This window comes from Macaca thibetana, chromosome 2 (genome assembly GCF_024542745.1).
Source record: "Macaca thibetana thibetana isolate TM-01 chromosome 2, ASM2454274v1, whole genome shotgun sequence".
In the NCBI taxonomy this organism is placed as follows: domain Eukaryota; kingdom Metazoa; phylum Chordata; class Mammalia; order Primates; family Cercopithecidae; genus Macaca; species Macaca thibetana.
This window is the reverse complement of record NC_065579.1, coordinates 86295042-86320138: the sequence shown is the minus strand read 5'-3', so window position 1 is coordinate 86320138 and position 25097 is coordinate 86295042. Positions and strand designations below refer to the sequence as shown.

Genomic DNA, 25097 nt, shown 5'->3' with positions numbered 1-25097 from the left:
TAATAGATACACAAAAGATAAAAAGAAAAGAACCAAAGGATACCACTATAGAAAGCCATCAAACCACAAGGAAGAAAGCAAGAGAGGGAGAAGTGAACAAAAGATTTACAAAACAACTAGAAATCAATAAATTGAAAAGAATAAGTTCATACCTATCAATAATAAATAATAATGTACATGGATTAAATTCTCCAGTTAAAAGTGTAGAGTAATTGAATGGAGGCTGGGCGTGGTGGCTAATGCCTGTAATTCCAGCACTTTGGGAGGCCAATGCAGGCAGATCACTTGAGGCCAGGAGTTCGAGATCAGCCTGGCCAACATGGTGAAACCCCATCTCTACTAAAAATACAAAAATCAGCTGGGTGTGGTGGTGGGTACCTGTAGTCCCAGCTACTTGGGAGGCTGAGGCAGGAGAATCGCTTGAACCCAGGAGGTGGAGGTTGCAGTGAGCTGAGATGGTGCCACTCCACTCCAGCCTGGGCGACAGAGTGTGACTCTGTCTCAAAAAAAATAATAAAAATAAAAAAGGGTAGAGTAATTGAAAGGATTAAAAAAAGAAAAAAAGAAAAAAACACCCAAATATATACTGCTTACAAGAGGCTCTACCTTACCTGTAAGGACACACACAGATTGAAAATGAAGAGAGAGAGATCTATCAAAGATGGTGACTATTGAACAGGAAAACACCCCTACTTCTAATCCCGCGACTACAGAAGAGGAGAAAACAGAAGCTATTCAGGAGGTTGCTACCCCAGAACACTATATTAAACATCCTCTACAGAACAGATGGGCCCTCTGGTTTTTTTTAAATGATAAAAGCAAAACTTGGCAAGCAAACCGGTGGCTGATCTCTGAGTTTGATACTGTTGAAGACTTTGGGCTCTGTACAACCATATCCAGTTGTCTCATAATTTAATGGCTGGCTGTGACTACTCACTTTTTAAGGGTGGTATTGAGCCTATGTGGCAACATGAGAAAAACAAACTGGGAGGATGATGGCTAATTACACTGAACAAATAGCAGAGATGAAGTGACCTCGATCACTTTTGGCTAGAGACACTGCTGCGCCTTATTGGAGAATCTTTTGATGACCACAGTAATGATGTATGTGGCGCTGTTATTAACGTTAGAGCTAAAGGTGATAATATAGCAGTATGGACTACTGAATGTGATAAGAGAAAAGCTGTTACACATATAGGGAGGGTATGCAAGAAAAGGTTAGGGCTTCCTCCAAAGATAGTGATTGGTTGTCAGTCCCACGCAGACAGAGCTACTAAGAGCCACTCCACCACTAAAAATAGGTTGTTGTTTAAGTAGACACCTTCTGAGTATTCTCATAGGAGACCGTGTCAAGCAGTTGAGATTTGGGAGCCGAACCAAAGCCTCTTCAAAAAGCAGAGTGGATTGCATTTAAATTTGACTTCCATCTAAATGTTGCTAAGATATAAGAGAAGTCTCATTCGCCTTTGTCTTGTACTTGGGTGCTTTTTTTTTTTTTTTTTTTTTTTTTTTTTTTTTTTTTTTTTTTTTGAATAGTGTGTCCACTATCCCAATCAAAGAATTACAGTACACATCCCCAGAATCCATAAATGTGTTCCTGGCCCACTCTGTAATAGTTCAGTAGAATTACCATTAATTACATATACATTTTACCTATCCACAATATTCAAAAAACAACTTGGCATTTTTATACTTTACACACAAAAAAAATACTGTTGATGTTCTATTGTATGCAGGAGCATATTTTGCTGGTTTGAAAGATTATGATGCATATAGTTTTCTAGCAATTTTCTTTGTTTCTTTTTATAGCATTGTCTTTGCTATACTCTTGCTGATGACTACTAGATTATAACTTATTTGTTTTTCTACTTGATAACAGTGATTCTGATTTCAGTTTTTCATTTGTTTTGCTTTTGTTCTTTTCCTCATGTAACATTGGTGAAGGATACAGGAATACGACACAAAGGTGGAATAAACATTAGTTTTGTGTGAAAAATAAAAGAAAATGAAGAGATAGAAAAATACATTCTATGCAAATAAAACCCCTCCAAAAAAGGCGGAGTAGCTATACTTACATAAAATGAATTTTAAGTCAAAAATTGTAAAAAGAGATAAAGATGGTCATTATATATGGTAAAGGGAGCAATTCAGCAAGGTGATACAACAATTGTAAATATCTATGCATCCAACACTGAACACCTAAATATTTAGAGCAAATATTAATAGATCTAAAGGAAGAGATAGACTGGCAATACAATAATAATAGGGAATGTCACCACCTCACTTACAGCAAACAACATATCATTCAGACAGAAAATAAAAATATAACATTAGAGTGAAACTACACTCTAGACCAAGTGGCCCTGACATTTACAGAATATCTCATCCAATAGCTGCAGAATATGCATTTTCTCATCAGCACGTGGAACGTTGTTATGAAACAAAATAAGGCTTAGAAAAGTTTTAAAAAATTCAAATAATAACAGTTATATTTTCTGATCACAGTAGAGCAAAACTAAACGTCAATAACAAAAGGAATTTTGGAAACTATACAAATACATGGAAAATAAACAACATGCTTGGAAATGACCAATGGGTCAATGAAAAAATTAATAAAGAAATTTAAAAACATTTTGAAACAAATGAAAATGGAAACAGAATATACAAATACCTATAGGATACAGCAAAAGTAGCCCTAGGAGGGAAGTTTACAGCAATAAACAAATACATAAAAAATAGAAATATTTCAAATAAACAGCCTAATGATTTCCATTTCCTCAAGAATGGAAAAGCAAAAACAAATCAAATGAAAAATTATTAGAAGAAAAGAAACATGAAGATCAGAGCAGAAGTAAATGAAACGGAGATAAAAATACAAAAGATACATGAACTCAATAGTTGTTTTTTGAAAAGATAAGCAAAATCACTAAACTTTTAGCTAGAAAGTGAGAATAATGGAGATAAGATTCAAATGAATAAAATCAGAGATGATAAAAGAGACATTACAACTGATGCCTCAGAAATATAAAGGATAATTAGAGACGATTACAAACAACTATATGGCAACAAGTTGGAACACCTAGAAGAAATGAATCACTTTCTGGACACATACAATCTACCAAGATAGAATCATGAAGAAAGAGAAAAATTGAGCAGATAAATAACAAGTAACAAGATTGAATCAGTAATAAAACATCTTTTAACAAAGAGAAATCCAGGACTAAACAGCTTCACTGCTAAATTCTACCAAACTTTTAGAAAACTAATTCCAATTCTTCTCAAGTTACTCCAAAAAATCGAAGGAGAGGGAATTCTTCAAAACTTACTCTGGGAGGCCAGTGTTACCCTGATAACAAAACCAGGCAGAGACACAACAACCGCAAAACAACAACAACAACAACAGCAAACCTATAGGCCAATATCTCTGGTGAACACCGATGTAAAAATTCTTAACAGAATACTAGCAAACCAAATCCAACAGCACATGAAAAAGATTATACACTATGATCAAGGGGGTTTTACCCCAAGGATGCAAGGCTGGTTTAACATATGCAAATCAATAGATGTGATACATCACTTCAACAGAATGGACAAAAGCTATATGATAATCTCGACAGATGCAAAAAAAGAATTTGATAAAATTCATTATTGTGTCACAATAAAAAGTCTCAAATTCGTTATAGAAGGAACATATCTCAAAACAATGCATACTATATATAATAAATCCATATATAACATCATACCAAATGGGAAAAAAGCCTTTTCTCTAAGATCTGGAACAACACAAGAATGCCCACTTTTACCACTTTTATTCAACACGGTGGTAGAAGTTCTAGCCAGAGCAGTTAGGCACGAGCAAGAAATAAAGGGCATCCAAATTGGAAAGGAGGAAGTCAAATTGTCTTGTTTGCAGAAAAGCCTAAAAATTCACCAAAAACTCTTACAACTAATAAACAAATTCAGTAAAGTTTCAAGATACAAAATCAGGGTGCAAAAATCAACAGCGTTTCGATACAGCAATGGCAAACGATCTGAAAAAGAAATCGGGAAAGCAATTCCATTTACAATAGCTACCAAACAAACAAAATTTCTAGGAATAAATTTAACTGAAGAGATGAAAGATCTCTACAATAAAAACTATAAAACACTTATGAAAAATTAAAGAGGACATGCAAAAAATGGAAAGATATTTCATGTTTATGGGTCAGAACAATTAATATTGTTAAAATGCCCATACGGTACAGATTCGCTGCAATCCCTATCAAAATTCCAATGACATTCTTTACAGAAAACAATTCTAGAATTTGTAAGGAACCACATATGACCCTGAATAGCCAAAGCTATTCTGAACAAAAAGAACAAAGCTGGAGACAGCACACTACCTGACTTCAAAATATATTACGAAGCTATAGTAACCAAAATCACATAGTACTGGAATAAAAACAGACATATACACCAGTGGAACAGAATAGAGGATCCAGAAATAAATCTATGCATTGACAGCCAACTGATTTTTGATAAATGTACCAAAATCACTCACTGTGGAAAAGATGGTCTCTTCAATAAATAATGCTAGGAAAACTGGATATCCATATGCAGTAGCACAAAAGTAGACCCCTGTCTTTCACCATATACAAAATTAGGCTAGAGTTGATTTTACATGTAAGACCTGAAACTATGGAACTATTAGAAGAGAACATTGGGGAAATGCTTCAGAACATAGGTCTGGGCAAATGTTTTTTGAGTAAGACGATAAAAGCCCACAAAAGCAAAAATAGACAAGTAAGATTACATCAAGCTAAAAAGCTTCTGCACAGCAAAGGAAACAACAGGGCGAAGAGCCAATACACAGAATAGGAGAAAATATTTGCCAACTATCCATCTGACAAAGGATTAATATTTAAAATATATAAGAAACTTAACAACCAACAACCAACAGCCAACAACCCAACAGCAAAAAATCAAAATAATCCTATTAAAAATTTGCATGTAATCTGAATAGACATTTATCAAAAGAAGACATACAGTGGCCAACAGGTACGTGAAAAAATGCTTGACATCACCGATCATCAGAGAAATGCAAATCAAACCACAATAATCTATGATCTCATTCCAGTTAAAATGGCTGTTATCAAAAAGACAGAAAATAACAATTGCTGGTGAGGATGAAGAGAAAGGGAAACTCTTATACACTGATGGACGGGAATGTAAATTAGTACAGCCATTAAAAAAACAGTGAGGAAATTCCTCAAAAAAAACCTAAAAATAGAAGTACCATATAATTCAGTAATCCCACTACTGGGTATATCCAAATGATAGGAAATCAGTATATTGAAGAGATAGAAGAGATAGCTACACTCCTAAGTTTATTGCAGTATTATATCCCAGCTAAGATATGGAATCAACATAAGTGTCTATCAACAAATAAATGGATAAAGAAAAGGTGGTGTATATATATATGTGTGTGTGTGTGTGTGTATATATATATATATATGCGCAATGGAATATGATTTAGCCATAAAAAAAGAATGAAATTCTCTCATTTGCAGTTGTGGCAACATAGATGAACCTGGAGGATATTATGCTAAGTGAAAAAAGCCAGGCACAGAAAGAAAAATACCACATGTGCTCACTTATATGTGGGAGCTAAAAAAATTGATCTTATAGATGTAGAGGCTGGAATAATAGTTACTAGAGGCTGGGAAGGGAGGAGGAGTAAGGACAAGTTTATTAAGAGGTACAAAATTACAGTTAGATGGAAGAAATAAGTTCTAGTATTCTATATATAGCATAGTGGGGTGACCATAGTTAACAATAATTTGTTGTATATTTCAAAATAGCGAGAAGAGAGAAATTTGAACATTCTCAACACAAATGATAAATATTTGAAGTAATGGATATCTTAATTATTCTGATTTGATTACTAAACATTGTATACATATATTGAATTATTACATGTACTCCATAAATGTGTACAATTATTATGTATCAATTAAAAATAAATTTTTAAAACCCCAAAACCGCAGTCATGATTATCTGTTATGCCAATTATATCTTGCTTCCTAGTAAAACCACCCCACAGTGTAATGGCTCACAAAAACATTATATTATTATTGCTCATATTTCTGTGGGTTGACTGTGCTCAGCTGGATGGTTCTTGCTTAGGATCTTTCATGTAATTACAGTCAGAGATCAACTAGAGTCTTCTGAAGTATTGACTGAGCTGTATGTACAAGATAATTCATTCAAACATCTAGTAGTGAGGGTGACCGTTGGGCAGAGCACCCGTGTGTGACCTCTTCACGTGACTTGAGCTTCCTCAGTTTATAGCAGCCTCAGGGAATTCAGGCTTTTTGTTGGTAGTGGTATATAATAGGAAAACTCCCAACTGTTTTCTCCTGTTATACTATCAACATAGAATATCTCTGGTCACCAAAATGTGGGAGTTTTCCTAAACCAAGCAGTTATCCCGTGGACACCAACTGAGTGCCCTAGGACTCAACTCAGTTTTGAAACCGTCTACCTGGAGATAACATTAGATCCCATAGGTTAATGGCTCAGTCTCACAAGACTGCCCCTACTTCAGATGCCAATCATAAGTAGTAGGTTCCCAGGTTACCCACAACTTCTGTCTGCCGTGGTTGCAAACTGGAGTTTTCCACAACCCCCTTCTTGGGTTTGAACATTTGCTAGAGTGACTCACAGAACTCAGGAAAGTGGTTTACTTACATTTACTGATTTGTTATAAAGAATACACCAAAAGATACAGGTTAACAGGCAGATGAAAGAAATGCACAGGGCAAGGTATTTAGAGAGGGGTGAGGAACTTCCATGCACTCTCTAAGTGCACTTTCCTCCCAGGACCTCCATATGTTCAGCCTCCTGGAAGTTCTCTGAGTGCTAAAGTTCTGGGATTTTTATGGAGGCTATATTATGTAGGCATAATTGACTGTTAACTCAATCTTCAGCCCCTCTCCCCATCCTAGATAATGAGGTGTGGGGCTGAAAGTTCAAGCTTCTAATCATGGGTTATTCCCATTAACCATGGGTTAGCACACATTCAGGAGCCCACCAAAAGGCACCAAAAAAAATGCTCCTAGCACCCACAAAATTCCAAGAGATTAGAAGCTCTGTGTCAAGAACTGGGGTCAAAGACCAAATATTAGAACGAATGCGTCCCTTAGCACCCTGATTACGCAGGAAAGTACAAGGGTTTAGAAGCTCGTGCCAGAGTGACCGGCGTCAGAGACCAAATATGTATGCCATCTTATATCACAATGTCACAGGGCTCCAAGGGAGCAAGGCAGAAGCTACCAATCCTCTGAAAGCCTAGCCTTGAAGCTGGCCTAACTTTGCCTTTACTCTACTCTGTTGGTCAAATAAGTGACTAAGGTCAGCCCAGATTCAAGGGGAGGGGAAATAGATTCCACTTCTCAATGGAATGAGTAGCAAAAAGTTTGTACTTTAGTTTTCTGCACTTCCTCTCAAAAGATACCACTATGTAGGACACCAGCATGATTTCTGGGCCCCCATGAATCAACAGAAACACTGTTAGAAGGCCATTGTGTGGGCAGAGTTGAAAAGAGAGTAAAGTCAGGTGTGGTAGCATGTGCCTGTAGTCCCAGCTACGCACGAGTCTGAGGTGGGAGAATCACTTGGGGCCAGGAGTTCAGGGCTGCAGCACACTGTGACTGTGCCTGTGAGTAGCTAGTGCACTCCAGCCTGGAAAACATAGCGAGACCCTGTCTGTAAAAATAAGTAAGTAATAAAAATAAAAAAGAGTAAAAATTATAATCTTTGTCCTTAGGAGGCTTAACACTTAATTAACCTGGAAGGAAGATAAATGCTATTTAGAATGAAATATCTTACTCTGCTTCCACATGTTAGATCAGGAGCATTAGTTAAGGCACCAGATATCTCAAAGACCACTGGATTTTTTTTTTTAAGGCTTATTACATTATAAAATTTAGTAGAAATTTTGAGACGGAAAAGAAAGACCTGTTTAGGTCCAATTAGGAGAAATTTAGCCAGAATGGCTAAATTGCTTTGCATTAAGATATTAATGGTAATTGTGGATTTTGGGTAGCAGCAGGCAGGTGCTATAACTAAGAAAAAAAGAAAGAAATGAAGAAAATAACTCAGAAAAGAATTATTGGCATGATGGAAGCAGACAAGGGTCTTGAGGAACTGAGAAGTAATCCTAAAATTTGCTTAGGATGACATAATTACTTATTATCCAGTAAACAAGATTTAACTCCCCTCAATACAGAATTAAATACACAGTGTTTATAAAATGCAAACTCATAGTATTGACATTTTTGCATAAAAATCTGTGCTGGTTATTAATTCACGCATTTATAGTTTGTTTAAGAAAATTTGGCTTCTTAGAGTAAATGACAGACTTATGATTCAACTTTTAAATGTGGAATTAAGTAATTGGCTTAGATTTGAGGTTTTTAAGTTAAATTTATTTGTTACATTTATATGATTTATTTAAACGTTTTGGAAAAGCTTATTGAGTCAAAAAAGCTATAATTAAAGGAAAATTGAATATATTGAATTAGTAAATATAATTAAGAATATTTTAAGGTATTTAATCCATTTTGTAGGTAGGACAAAATATTAATTTAAGGCCCTTAAAATGTTTGCTAAAATATATTAGGCTTATAAGTTTTATGTGGTAAATGTAAAATCTTAAGGAAGTTTTGACTTTGTAACCATAGTGAATTGAAGATTAATTTTTAAACCAAAGTAAACCACTGAAGAGTAGTAGCTGTGCACAAAAACTACTCTCAAGTACATGAAAATAACTCAAGTTAATGATATTCATTCTTAGAGTAGAAAATTCTGATATATGGAATATCCACTTATCAATAAGCTGGTTTTCAGATATTTTGAATTGCGATGTCTGAGTAGGAGCCAAATTGGTTGGCCTTTTACATATCATTTAACTGCTCTCTCCTGTTCTTTTGATTCTTTGATAATTCCCTGGATGATGACATTTTCCCAAGTAATGAGTGGTGCTGCTGAATATGTCAACTTTTGTAAATTAGGCTTTCCAATACCCATGAGCAAAACATTACACTCTTGTTTGCTCCCTTCTCAGAAGTAGCTGAACAGACTGAGTTTAAAGCTTATCTGAACGAGGAACAAAGCCTGGAAAGTTTTACGGTAAAGGGATGTGTTCAAAAACTTGGGAACTAGTGAAGATGAGGGATTATAATAAAAGTCTGCATATAACCTTAACTACAGTGTTCACTAAGAAAATCATTATAGCAACATAGGTTGGTGTGTTTATAGCTATTTTTTTAAAAAAACAAAAGATTAAAAAAGAAAGGAGAAGGGGAAGTGGATGAGACATTCCTGTGATTGTAAAGCCTAAAACAGTAGACTTCAAAGCTTCTGAAGAAACCATTCTTGTAATCCACTGCTTAATTCTCCCTAAGTAGCGACTGGCAAGGTAGATCGGAATGGCTTAAATATTTACTAGGATTCCCAGTAGGAAACTTAAGCAGATGAAATGACCATTGAAATAAATGGGAGTAAAGCTTTTAATTTCCCCACTATTTTTGGTAAAAAAAAAAAAAAAATTCTTGTTTTGAAGAGTTAACAAAAATTCTTATGAATACTGATCAAATATTTGCAGGCCCCACTTTAGATAAAATGATCAGTGACATAAGTGGGAGTAACTTTTATTTTCCCACTATTTTTAGTAAACAAAATCCTTGTTTTAAAGAGTTCACAAAAATACTTAAGAATACTGATCAAATATTTGCAGGCCCCACTGTGTGCAGGATTCTGCCTGGAGTTTCAGGGACAGAGTGAGATGAATGGTATTACAGTTAGAAGCAGCTGGTATTCAGTTGGTCTGTTCCTTGCTCAGCTCTTTGCAGCTACAGCCTTGGTCTAACCTACTTGTTTAGCTCTTCTTAACAAGGACAGGGAGGATCTTTGGAGCCTGCTGTTGTTGACTTGGTGTGAGGCACAAACTGAGCTCCATAGAAGTCTTCTGCCTCTGTTGCGTGGACTGAGCCATACAATCAGCATGGATTTTTCTTCCTGTTGGAGCCTTTCACGGGACTGAACCCCAGCCTGCTAATCTGGGGGCTATTGCTCTGCTCAGCTATTTCCGGCTTCTTCTCCATGAGTCCTGTCTCTCTTACTTTGGCCTCAGATAGTGGATAGGGAGGGGTTGAGGAGAGAGAAGAGGGTATGCATGCTGGGACTATAAGGCTGTAGCCAGCCCAACTTTAGACTAACGCACTGCCTGACACTTTTTTGTTTCAGCCCACACGCATCCAGCACTTGTGAACACCACGGTCTGCCAGGGCCCCAGGTGGCCCTGTCCAGCCCTCTCTATCCCTGCAGTATCCTATCCTTAGCCGTCTTTCTCTTTCCTGTGCCACACAGGCATGGTTCCTCTTCTCATTAGTTAACATTCGTGGGAGTTTTGCCTGATTTGGCTAATATCATGCTAGGCTTGGGAAACTATTTGTGACCAAAAAATATTTAACTAAAAAATATTTATTTTTATTTGCTTTTGAATATTTTCAAATATTGAAAAATAATTTTTAAAAATAAAAAATAATTTTACTTACTTTTAAATAGCATTTTGTAATTTTGTACCGTTCCATTACATACTCCTAATTTTTAGATCATATAAATGATGGTTACCTGATTCTTTGATATTCAAATTTTCATAGAGATAAAACACAGTGAGGAGGGTTTGCAGCAACTGAATTTACCCAACAGGATTTCGCTTATATTTATAAAGATATTAAACATTGTACAACTATGTAATCACTGGTGTTTAATAAGCCAGTGTGTAACCCAGTATATAATACTTGAGGGAATTGAGCAACTTTTAGAAGTTACATCAATTCGATAAAAATGCATTATTCTAATAAGCATGTTACAGAAAGTAAACTATAAAAAGCCAGGATAAATATGAAAAAATAATCAAACAGGCTAGTAATCCAACAAATATAAATCATAAAAATGAGGTATTTTAAATCTATCAGATTGGCAAAGATATGAAATAATGCAAGGGTGTCAATTATAAACTGCCTATATATGCGCTTGTACAACATTTCTGAAGAGTGATTTGGCAACAGATATTAGGAACCTTAAAATATGGATATCCTGGCCAGGCACGGTGCCTCACGCCTGTAATCCCGGCACTCTGGGAGGCCGAGGCGAGCGAATCACCTGAGGTCGGGTATGGGAGACCAGCCTGGCCAACATGGAGAAAACCGTCTCTACCAAAAATAATACAAAAAAATTAGCAGGGCGTGGTGGTGCGTGTCTGTAATCCCAGATACTCGGGAGACTGAGACATGAGAATCCTTGAACCCAGGAGGCGGAGGTTGCAGTGAGCCGAGATTGCGCCATTGCACTGTAGCCTGGGCAACAGAGTGAGACTCCAGTGGTTCACGCCTGTAATCCCAGCACTTTGGGAGGCCGAGGTGGGCAGATCACGAGGTCAAGAGCTCGGGACCATCCTGGCCAACATAGTGAAACCCCGTCTCTACCAAAAATACCAAAATTAGCCTGGCGTGGTGGCATGCACCTGTAGTCCAGCTACTCTGGAGGCTGAGGCAGGAAAATCGCTTGAACCCAGGAGACAGAGCTTGCAGTGAGCCGAGATCTCACCACTGCACTCTAGCCTGGTGACATTGCGAGACTCCGTCTAAAAAATAAATAAATAAATAAAAGGCGTATCCTTGATGCAACAATTCTACTTCTAGGAATTCATTCTAAGAAATCGTTAAGTATGCATATAAAGGATGTTCAATGTAACATTCTGTATAACGTTAAAAAAAAGTGAGCAACATAAATAGCCCAAAATAGGAGCTTAATTAAATAAATAATAATGCAGTCATTATAAAGGATATTGTAGAAAAACAGTTAATGACATAGGTTGATTTTATGATATATTTTGAAAAAGTCCCAAAACATTATGTCCCATATTATTCTATTTTAATTATGTGTGCATGATATACTCATGAATTAAACACCAGAAGTATATAGGCCAACATATTAATAATGACTGTCACTGAGTGGTTTGATTATAGGATGTTTAATCCTTCTTTTCACTTATTTTTATACTCTAAATCTTCCCATCGCCTTTGTAAATAATAAAGTTTAAAAATCAATAAAAATAGAGAAAAAAGGAATTATACTAATGATTACCTGTGTGATTTAAGGCAGAAGTTCTGAAAATTTTTGGTCTCAGGACCCTTTTACACTCGTAAAAATTATTAAGGATTCCAAAGAGGTTTTATTTATGTAGGTTCCATATATTTATATTTACAGTACTAGAAATTTAAAGTAAGAAATTTTTTTTTTTTTTGAAACGGAGTCTCACTCTGTCGCCCAGGCTGGAGTGCAGTGGCCGGATCTCCGCTCACTGCAAGCTCCGCCTCCCGGGTTTACGCCATTCTCCTGCCTCAGCCTCCCAAGTAGCTGGGACTACAGGCGCCCGCCACCTCGCCCGGCTAGTTTTTTGTATTTTTTAGTAGAGATGGGGTTTCACCGTGTTAGCCAGGATGGTCTCGATCTCCTGACCTTGTGATCCGTAATTTATAAAATGTTTGTTTACTAATTCATTAAAAATAGTAATAAACTAATTACATGTAAACTTTTTTATTTTATTTCATTTTATGTTTTTTGAGGAATCTTGCTCTGTCGCCCAGGCTGGAGTGCAGTGCCACAGTCTCGGCTCACTGCAACCTCCACCTTCCGGGTCCAAGCGGTTCTCCTGCCTCAGCTTCCCTAGCAGTACATGTAACATATTTTTGTAAAAAGTAACTATACTTTTCTAAAACAAAAACATTTAGTCAGAAGGGTTACATTGTTCTACATTTTTGCAAATCTCTTTAATGCCTGACTTCACAGAAAGAAGCTAGATTCTCATATCTGCCCCTGCATTCAATCTCCTGTGGCATGATATACCATGCAGCCTCTGGAAAACTTCACTGTGCATTCATGCCAGAATGAGAATAAAAAGGCAAGTCATATTTTTTATTGTTATGAACATATTATTATTTTGAAAATAATATCTATACAAAAATTGTTTTGACTTCGTGGACCCCCTGAGAGGGTCTCAGAACCTTTGGGGATCACCAGACAGCAGCTTTAAGAATGACCTGTTTAAGGTATTGCAGCTGGGTGGTATGAAGAAATTAATCATCATAAAAAGAGTACACTATCAAATATTCGCTGTGTGCCAAGAACTATGCTGAGAGTTTTAAGTATGTGATTTTGTTTAATCCTGTCCACAATCGTAAGAGCTAATTACCGTGATTACCCCCATTTTGTAAATGAGGAAGCTGAGGCAGAAAGAAGTCAAGCAACTTAGTGACACTCTCCAGGGTGTTTGTCCCCACTGCTGGTTCTTTTTTTTTTTTTTTTTTGAGACGGAGTCTCACGCTGTTGCCCAGGCTGGAGTGCAGTGGCGCGATCTCGGCTCACTGCAAGCTCCGCCTCCCGGGTTCCCGCCATTCTCCTGCCTCAGCCTCCTGAGTAGCTGGGACTACAGGCGCCCGCCACCGCGCCCGGCTAATTTTTTGTATTTTTAGTAGAGACGGAGTTTCACTGTGGTCTCGATCTCCTGACCTTGTGATCCGCCCGCCTCGGCCTCCCAAAGTGCTGGGATTACAGGCTTGAGCCACCGCGCCCGGCCCTGCTGGTTCTTTAGACCACTCCCTACCTACAGTTCTTCTCTGTTCTCATCTCACGCCATCCTGCAAAAAGATGGCCACGTGCTGGACAGCTCTGTATGCCGCCCCACTGCCGTGCTTTACAGTGTCTGGCTGTGCATGCAGGTAGGCTTATTTATCAGAAAGAACCCAATCTCACATGCCATAGAACATAAGAAGGCAACATTTGGAGGATGTTGGAAAACATACTTTTAGAATGTAATGCATTGTCACCTTTTAGATCATAAAATCAATCTCTCTTCTCTTGGCCTCCCTGCTGTCTGCTTTCCTTTTATCCTCCACCCCTCCTGTTGCTTCCCAGTATCCTGGTTGCAGGCATCCTGCCCCTGCTCTTGTGTCAGGCTACGCCAGTGAGAACTGTTCGCGCTACAGAATTTATGCATGGTGGAGAACAGAAGTGAGCTCTTAAGTTTTTCAGAATGGAGCACCCACCACAAAAGCAAACCTCTTGCTTGCTAATTTTAAACCACTTTCCTAAAAGCACGAGCCTAATGTGTTCAAAAGCAAAATTTACTTTAAAATTAACAAAGTTCAAAAGATTATTTTAATATTTGAAATAATTCTTGCCTGCTATACTTTATCTGTCATCTGTGTTTCCAAGAAACTTTACTTTTAAATCATCTTTTAAAAATATGCAGTTATTGCTCCTTTTTATGACTGAGAGTATATGGAAAAGTTGGCGATACATCTGCAAAACCTTTCCTGTGCCTATAATAAAACATATGGTTTAGACCTCTGTTCTCTCCCCCTCTACCTCTAGTTTTAGTCACCTAGAAATAAGCTTCTCTATTTGTCCAAATTACCAAGTAATTACCTTCTCTGTTCTCCTCGAAAGCCTGATTTAGTTACAATATATTTATATCTTTTTTTTTTTTTCCTGAGGATATTAACCTTAGACTTTAGGAAGAATGCTTCTAATCTTCCCCTGCTTATACACACATGCTTTAGGAGGGCAAGAAAAGTGTTTTACTCAGATTTATAACACTTGTGCCTAGAGGGACCTGGCATGTAGTAATATACTCAATAAAAACATGTTGAGTTAACCCTAATAGAAATAATTCTTAAAATTCCTTTCTTCTTTTCTTCCTTCCTTCTTTCCTTCTTTTCATCATGCAATAAACATTTATTGAATTCCTCTTATGAGCCAGACACCATATTAAGTAAGTCCCAAGTTTGTAGATATTATCAACTCTGACCTCAAGAAGCATAGAATGAGCAAAATCATCCAGTCGGAGAGGTAGGTAGTGTTCCCACCTTTCAGGTTTTCAAGACAATTTGGGGAGGTTTTATTAAGGTTGTATCCTGAGCACGCATCTCTCTTGTTGCCAAAAAACAAAAAACAAAAAAACAAAAAACAACAACAACAACAACAAAAAACATGCCACAGAGAGAAACAGTATTTCAGACTGAAACGTCAGTAACTATGCTGATTTATTTTTATTATCAAGAAAATGGTAATAGCAGACCATAAATCTTGAGGATTCCTCAATATTAAAACAAACAACAACAACAAAAAACCAACCCACCAAACAAAATGACTATATAGGATAAAATTATGGGAGAAATAACCTGTAGAAGATATGGCCCAAAACTTGAACGAAAGAGTAGAGGCATACGTTGGAGATATTGCGGGTTTAGTTCCAGACCATTGCAATAAAACAAATACCAAAGTAAAGTCAGTTGCACACGTTTTTTTGGTTTCTCAGCACATATAAAATTTACTTTTACATTGCACTATAGTCTATTAAGTGTGCAATAGCATTATGTCTAAAAAAAGTACGTACTTTAATTTACAAAGACCTTATTGCTAGAAAAAAAAAGCTAACGATTGTCTGAGCCTTCAGTGAATCACAATCTTTTACTGGTGGCCTAGCTTTCAACCTCTCTCACCTTTTGACATGTCTACCTCACAGTTTTTTATTTAAAGTGAGAGATGTGCAACCCTTTCTTCACATGAAGACATAGAGGCCATTGGCCTAATTTCAATTTTGTTTTATCTCAGGGAATTGGGAGGGCCAAGAAAAGGGAGAGATGGGGGAACCGTTAGTTGGTGGAGCTGTCAGAATGCACACAACATTTACCTATTAAGTTCACTGTCTTATAAAAGCATGGTTCGTGGCACTCCAAAACAACTACAGTAGTAACATCAGAGATCCCTGATAACAGATCCACATACTAGACATGATAATGAAAACATCTGAAATATTGCAAGGATTACCAAAAGTGACACAGATACGAAGTGAGTACATACTCTTGGAAAAATGGTGCCAATATATTTGCTCGATGCAGGGTCGCCACCAACTTTCAATTTATAAAAAATGCAGTGTTTGCAAAGCACAACAAAGCAAAACATACTAAAAAGAAGTATGTCTGGACTTATCCCTAGGTAGAAACAATTCCGGGGAAGCCCAAGCTCAGAGTCAGTGATTACAAGGAGAAGGAAGGGTCCGCAGACACACATCAGAATGTGTAATTGGCAGCCCCACTGTTGTGACAGGGCAGTCCCTGCCTCTGGTCTCTCCAACCTATGTATGCTAAAGTAGGCAGTGGCTGAACTGGCCCACAGGCCAAGGTGAGGGGGCTCTGGGGCCAGAGGGGCAGAATATTGCCCAAGGCATTTACTTCTCTCCCCCTAGGAAGGATGTGGAGACTCTATACCAAGACATAAAATATTACCTGACAGTACATTCTATCTTTCCTCCATCATCACTGAGGCTGGTTTAGAGTAAACACAGAAAACAGATAAACAGGAATTTTTAAAGATTAGCCCACATTCTTGGAGTAAGAGAACAAACAGAAGAATAATTTAAAATAAGGACAATTAATATTAGAGAGTTCCAAGGAATTATTGCATCTACCAACAATAAATAATGAGAGATTTTGGAGATTAAATATTTGTTACACAAGATCAATATCCTCAATATACGACGGATTCTTATAAATCAATAAAAAGGCCAATAATATAATAGAAAAGTAGGCAAAAGCAGGAAGATATAAGGGATTCTTAAATATTTGAAAATATACCCAACTTCATTCATACTATGAAAAATGCAAACTAAAAGTACAATTAGATAACACTTTTCATCTATAAGATTAAAAAGTTTGAATGCTTTGATAACACATTGATTTGGTGAGAGAATGAGAAAATAAGCCTCCTAAATGCTACTGGTGAGAGTAAGATCAGTAAAGTCTATATGAAGAGCAGTGAGAGAAGTCAAGCAACACATATCAGGTTATACAGTGGCCTTGACCCAGCAATCATGCATCTGGGAAGTGACCTTACAAATATTTACGTACGTAAATGAAATTTCACTTGTTTATATACAAGGAAATTAATTTGCATAATTTTTCGTATTAGCACAATACTGAAAACAATCCAAATATCTATCAATAAGAAACTGGTTGAGTAAATTATAGAACATCCATATAAAGAAAAACTGCGCATTAAGAAGATAGCACAATTCTACATATGGGAATTTATCCTACAGATATTCTTGCACGTAAGTGATTTATTTGAACAGATACACTTGTGAAGTGAGTAAAATAACATATAAAAAAGGTATTTATTGAAGCATCTTTGTAATTGCAAAAAGTTAGACAAAAACCAAATGTTTATTAACAGCAGAATGATTAAATAAAGTATTGTACACTCAAACGATGAAGTGCCACACCATTGTAAAAATGACTGTAGAAACTAGATGGGTAAAATATTGAAAGTTCTCTGCAAATATATTGTTATGTGAAAAGGCAAGTATATACAGTTGACCCTTGAACAGCATGAAAGTTAGAGATACCAACTCCTCACACAGGTGAAAAACCACAACTAACTTTTGTGTGTGTGTGTGTGTGTGTTTAAATTATTTTATTTTTTATTTTCAGCTGGGTGTGGTGGCTCATGCCTGTAATCCCAGCAGTTTGAGAGGCCAAGGCAGGTGGATCACCTGAGGACAGGAGTTTGAGACCAGGCTGGCCAACATGGCAAAACCTCATCTTTACTAAAAATACAAAAAAAAAAAAAAAAAAAAAAAAAAAATTAGCTGGACGTGGTGGTACGTGCTATAATCCCAGCTACTTGGGAGACTGAAGCAGGAGAATTGCTTGAATCCGGGATGCAGAGGTTGCAGTGAGCCAAGATTGTGACATTGTACTCCAGCCTAGGTGAAGGAGTGAGACATTGTCTAAAAAAAAAAATATATATATATATATACACACACACACACACACACACACATACACAAAGTGAGACTTTGTCCAAAAAAAATTTTATATATATATATATATATATATATTCAGTTCAGGGATATATGTGCAAGTTTGTTATATAGGTAAATTATGTGTAGTGGGAGTTTGTTGTACAGATTATTTTATCACCCAGTTAATGTAAATGTCCAATAGGTATTTTTTCCGTCCTCACCCTTCTCCCACTCTCCATCCTCAAGTAGGCCTGTGTCTGTTGTCTCCTTCTTTGTGTTCGTATGTACTCAGTGTTTAGCTCCCACTTGTAAGTGAGAACATGCGATTTTTGATTTTCTGTTCCCCACGTATAACGTTTGGCTCCCCCAAGACTTAACAACTAATGGCGTACTCTTGACCAGAAGCCTTACCAATCCTATCAACAATCAATTAAAACATATATTTGGTATGTTAAATACTGTATCCTTACAAAAAAAAAACCAGAGAAAAAAATGTTATCAAGAAAATCATCAGGAAGGGAAGACACATTTACAGTACTGTATTATATTCATTGATATTGTACTGACATGGCAGGCAACTGTAGTTGCAAACTTCAATCTACAGTTCATATCTGCTGATTTTTTTTTCTTTGCAATATCATGACTTTTGTCTGCTTTTTGGGAGCACTCCCAGCATCACCAGTGGCACTTTGTATGAGTCCCATAGTGTTATTCAAAGTTTACAGTATTGCACTAAATATGACAAATATCTGAGAACTGGGAGAGATCACTTTTTATTGCAATATGCTATTTAGTGGAGAGAGGAACTACTCAAGTGGAGATGATGAGCATCCCACAGCACACAATATTTGAAATAAACACTAATAACTAGTAACTCACCACAATAGCAATGGGAGGTAGCAATGAAATTATAACAGTAGTACAGTATTCACTACAGTTAACTTTATGCAGTTATGATTTAACACTGCATCTTTATATTTGTTCACATTTCTCTGGACTACAAATGGTTCCATGTATGGTCTGTGTTTGTGGATAGAAGTTTTGATAAATTTCAACTTAATAGACCTGTGTACGCTTTATGATAGTTAATAATAAAATACATTAGTATCTATGTATATTTTATACATTCACCACTTACCTTTTTCATAATTTTTCACTATTTATAAGGCTATCTGATTTGTCTGCAAGTCTCTGAATTGTCACACATTTTTTAAAAACTTTCTTAGATATTTACTGAAACAAATTTGCACGTTTAAGTGAACCCACACAGTTCTAATCTATGTTGTTCAAAGAGCAACTATATTATATTATCTTTTGTGAGTAAGGAGGAGGAAAACATGTACATTTTTATTGTACTTGTACAGAAAAACTCTGGGACAATAGAAAAATGCAAGAAAATGAAAATAGCGATTTCCTAGTTTGATGCTGGAAAGTGGGCAAACAGAGAGTAGAAGCTAGAGTTTTCACTGCGTGTCTTAATTTTTTTAAAAAAAGACATATGGATGTCTTACTTCTTTAATAAATATATTTCCTTTTAAAACATTTTTTTTTTAAAAAAAAGCAAAAGACAATCAGACCAAAAAAGGGGTTTCCTATGTTTATATTAAAAGATGCCCAAAATATATTGCTGAGAACAAAAGCAAAATATATACATAAAACACAAAACACACAGAACAGTGTATAGAATATGATACCATTGTCTTAAAAAAAAAAAAAAACTTGACTACAAGGCTATAAATGCACAAACTATCTCTGTGAGAACACACAAGAAATATTTACTAGTAGTCACCTCTGGGGAAGTGAGCTGAAAGGCTAGGGGACAGAGATGGAAGAGAGACAGATTTGATTGTATTCCTCTTTGTACCTTTTACTTTTTTTCTTATGTGGTGTATTATCAATTTAAAAAATAATTTTTCAAAATTGAGGACACAATAAAAAACTTAATGATCCTAATAGCATCATGAAAGTATGTTAAGGGTTCTCACTTATAATTAAATTTTGCCACTGATAGAAAATACACATTAAGTATATATGTTAGAAGTATAAGGGAAAGGCTGGAAAAGTTGAAATAGAACACATAACCTTTGAACCATGTAGAAAAGCCAGTAGAACAAATCTTTCTATCTCCAAATTAATAAAATAATTCTACAACAGCTTTAATCAATACAACAATATGGAGAAAAATTCAATCTATAACAAAACAAGACAAGCAAAATTTAAATTACTATGGCAAGAAGAAGTTTACACATAAGAAATTATAATAAATGTATTCCTATTACTTTGACTCTCAGTTTGGGTTAAAAAAATCCAACTATATTTTATTGATAACAGATATGCAAAATAAATTACTTAGAAAAATTTAAAAGTCAAGAATACATACCAGGTTAACACTAATGAAAAATAAAGTTTAAGTATTTTTAAATTAACCTAAGACAAAACAGAAGTCAGGTAAAAAAGCCAAAGTGACAAAGAGGGATATTTCACACTGAGGAAAGGAAAAAAATCTCCAACAATATATAACAGTCATGGACATTTTGTACCTAACTGTATAGCTTTAAAGGAGGTAAATCAAGAACAGCTAAAAATGAAAAGAAAAAAGTCATGAATGTTCCATTACAGTAGCAGACAGTGCCCTAGAAAATAACAGAACAATTAGCTAAAAACAAGAAAGGCTCTAGAGTTTTAAATAACACCGTTAACATGTTTAATGTTTAACTTTGTATCCAAAAAGGAATGAATATACTGTCTTGTGAAACATAAATAGCATAGAAAATTAACCATGTACTGTTGGTCTATGAAGAAAATCTCAATTAATTGCAGAAAGCAGAAATCATATAGACCATATTATCTGATTATAAAGCAATAAAAGGAGAATCTAATTAAGAACAGCCAAAAAATCACCTATTCATTCAGAAAATATAAACTGCTCTTCAAAGTCAATTAAAAGAAAATAGAAGACTTGAACATTTCACTGGGATTGCAGAATTGACTTCATTGCTCTAGTACATTGTGCAGTCAAGACGATTTAAAGCATGTTCAAGACAGCTGTGGTTTCAAAAGCGTACTGCCAAACTTCAGCCTTCGTTGTGGCTGTACACTTGCTGAAAATGTCAGAGAATGAGGCACTGAAAACTTTGTCATATCTGGAATAGTTGTCCCCAAACATTATTTTAAATTAAATTGTTGAAATAATGAGAATGGTTTTTAAAAAGTTTACAGAGATACAAATGTGTCTACATTTACGTTTGGAGGAATTAAAAGTTAAAATATAAGCCTTATTCTTCTATATCCCCCTTCCCAAAGTTAGAGATAAGTGCATATCCATCTTAGGAAATAATTGAATAAAGGTAAATTCTCTAAGTTGATAACAACAACTTACCACATCTTTTCCCTGATAAATGGCACTGCCGCTTAACTGGAATATTCTCCAGAAATGCTAGAACAGGGATTCAGTAAAACAGTTCACCACTGCTTAATGACAATGCTATAGATACATGGCAAAGCTGGACGTCAGAGAAAGAGGCTCATCAGTGGCCAGCACAGCTTTGGGAATCTTAGATCTGGAGGGGACCTTATAGACCTAGTCACTACCACCATCACTAATTTTACCATGAGAAGACTAGAATTTGGGTCTTCCCTTTCCCAGCCAGTATTTCTACTACATTCTGAACAATAAAAGTGAGTCAAGGATCACCTAATAAAAATATTCTGGGCCGGGCGCGGTGGCTCACGCCTGTAATCCCAGCACTTTGGGAGGCGGAGGCCGGCGGATCACGAGGTCAGGAGAAAGAGACCATCCTGGCCAACACGATGAAACCCCGTCTCTACTTAAAAAAAAATATAAAAAATTAACCGGGCGAGGTTGCGGGCGCCTGTAGTCCCAGCTACTCGGGAGGCTGAGGCAGGAGAATGGCGTGAACCCGGGAGGCGGAGCTTGCAGTGAGCCGAGATCGCGCCACTGCACTCCAGCCTGGGCCACAGAGCGAGACTCCGTCTCAAAAAAAAAAAAAAAAAAAAAAAAAAAAAAAAAAAATCTGAGATGTTTTATTGCTTAGAGGTATATGTCTTTAAAAGTAAATCAGAAAATAAAATGTATCTATTTCTCAGACAATGTGCACTTTGTGAACTCTGGAAATCAGGAATATTGTATAATTGGCACCTTTCCTGAATTCAACCAGTCAGGGCCAGTTAAAGGGATTCGCCGGTGTTAACTTTTCAAGCAGTAAAGAATTCAGGATGTGAAAATGCATATGGCAAGCTAAGGCAAAGAAAGTAGCCTTTCTTTCCTGATACAGCCCCAGGGCTGGGACAGAACATTTGTGATCTCCCTTGCTTATCTGATTACAAAGCATGTAAAAGAAGAGGAACATCTAGCTGCAGGGGAAATTTCAGCTACTCAGGGAAGGAGTTGGTAACATAACAGTTGTGAATGAACACATACACTTAAAAAAAATTAAATTTATTTTTTTAAAGATAGTGAAGTCTTCTTCCCGAGGCACCCTGCCGCATGAGATTGCAAGAAGACACACATAGAAGAAGGTGAATTTTAACTTTATATATATTTTATTGTTGCAATAATACAGACTACAAGAAATTAGCTTATTAAGTAAAATCTACCTTCATTCTTAATTTTACTGTACTTGTTTCTCTCTGAAACCTTCTAATCAGGTCCTCTATGGGACAGCAGAGAATACTAGGAAAGAATTATTTAACAGTTTTCTTTATATTTAAAAACAAATCTTAGGGATTTTTTTTTTTTAAAGCTAATGGGAAAGTGGACTTCTGCTAGTTTTAATTTTTTTCTTTTGAAAGAGTTCATTCCGTATAAATTGTTCAACCAATGAAAATTGCTAGACAACAGAAATTCCCATCTTTTTTTCTCTTATTATATCACCAAATGAACTCTTCAACAAATTATGGGTACTTTTGAATGCAATATAGAGACATATTTTCCACAGTATCAAACTAATTAATTAAGATCTTATAGACACAATTTAAAACATTCTACCTTTAGTTCTCATTCTTCTATAAACAAGCACACAGTTATAAAAGTTATATTTTACATTGCTTTCTTTCAAAGTGAATTGGTTTAAGTCAATTTCTACAAAGGTAGGGACTAGAGAAAAAGTGATATTTTTAAGTAGGCCATTTTAGAATGAAAATTCACAAGACTTGGAGATTAAAGATTTTGGTATTAAATTCTGGTTTGTCCACCATGTATGTAATTTAGATCAAGCTACTTACATCAATTTCCTCAATTAAAAATGGGAGTAATAATACTTAATTCATTAGGTTGTTGTAAGGGTCAGAGGAATCTACTGAACTGAGAGTTTCTTGAAAGTTGGCATCACATTTTGCTCATCTTATTCTTTTTCTTTCTATGTTTATTAATCATTGTTCCTTAGTCAACTCTTCTATAAGGTATGACTAGATTGTTAGGGACTAAAATATTAATTTTGATGTACTTTTCCTCTGAAGTCTTCTAAGCACATCTGTTGTGATTTTACCAGTTTACTGTTTGCCTACTAGACATAATGAAAATTCATATAAACATATGACCTAATATTCAAGTTAGTGACCCTTGCTAGTGAAGACATTCTCAATCTGCATCTATTTTCCAGTTACTTTTCTAACTTCACCTTCTACCACTCTGCTCTGTGCTCGTTCTGCTCCAGACAGATAGGCCTTCCTGGTGTGTCCCTGGGCTATTGCACCTGCTGTCTTGAATACCCTTTTCCTAAATACCCACATGACTTGCCCCTTTAATACCTCCTCTTCAGCGTAGGTCTCGTCAGTGGGGCCTGCTCTTACGCTCTTGCATGCTGTATATCCTATTTGTCCTATTGATGTTTTTCCATAGTATTGTTACTGAAACAAAATTCACATAATTTATTTGTCTTTTGTTTTGTTTGCTTGCTTATTATCTGCCTTCTTTCACTAGAATGAAGCTTTGATAGGCTAGGCGCTTTGTTTTGTTCATGTAGTTGATCCTCAATAAATATTTGCTCAAAGAATGGTTAAATGATTGAACAAATGACTTATTGCACGTAGAGAGGATTTCAAAATACTTCCTTCTATTCTCCTGATCAAGAGAGGACTCACTAACACAGTTCTAGGGCAGAATGTCAATACTTTCATGTTCAGTACCTCTTTCTATTTCTTATTGTTACAGCTGTCTTTCCATTACCTTATAAAGTCTTTGGGAATTGGTGATCATGTTTATTTATTTCTCTATCATTCTTTGAGCACCAGGCTTGGCACATAGTAGGCTCTCATACATTCATTAAACAAAACGAGACTGCCACGATCTAGCTTTTGTAGTTGTCTAAGGACTGTGATATTAAATTTGATATAGTTTTGCTATATATATATATATATAAACCATAAAAAGATAGTCATAACAAATATATATACTATATATAGCATAACTATATATGGTTATAGATACATAGCATAACTGTGTCAAATTTATATATTACATATAATCTTTTACATATAACTTTAAGATCATTAAAGATTGTTATCTCCACCTTAAAGATTTACTGATGAAATATTATGATATTAGATTCACTGTGCACTAATGTAACAGTAAGTTTATCAAAATAACTATGTGGATATTGGTGAGTTGAGACCACAGGATAAATGGAATCAATTGATAATAACCTTTAATGAATCTTTTAAATATATGAAACTATAAAAATTTATATATATATCTCATATATACACATTTGATATATATCACATATTTCTTCAAGGATTAAAAAATTCAGTTGGGTATTTAGAGTGTTTCTTTTCTTGCTCATAGAGATAACTAAATAACATTTAATTTCCCAACTCTCTAGCCCCAGGCATTATTAAGATAGACTTGTAATTCTCCTGCTGAAGAAAAGCTTCTGAATTATGTTAGCATTAAAAAGTCGGTGGGATCTGGGGTTAGCTTTCTTTAAAAGGCAATTCTGGGAGGAAAAAATTTCTGATTAGCCATTTTGAGCCCCACTTTCTGGAGTGAGATTCTGTGAAGTTTTTCAATATTGGGTTCATTTTTGTAAACCTATGCACACTAGCTCTTTCACAGAACGAGAATGATTTTCCTGGATCAAAGATTTGCTTAAAAGTCATTCTTTCATTAATGGTGAAGTGTCGATTTTGTTACAATGAAATTCTAAGAACTCCCTGTAGAAAT

At 35.8% G+C, this 25097-nt stretch overlaps 1 pseudogene; it reads left to right on the top strand.

The window, feature by feature from the left end:
- Positions 1 to 653: 653 nt before the first annotated feature.
- LOC126948951 (eukaryotic translation initiation factor 4E-like) lies at positions 654 to 1317 on the top strand (annotated as a pseudogene).
- Positions 1318 to 25097: the final 23780 nt, after the last annotated feature.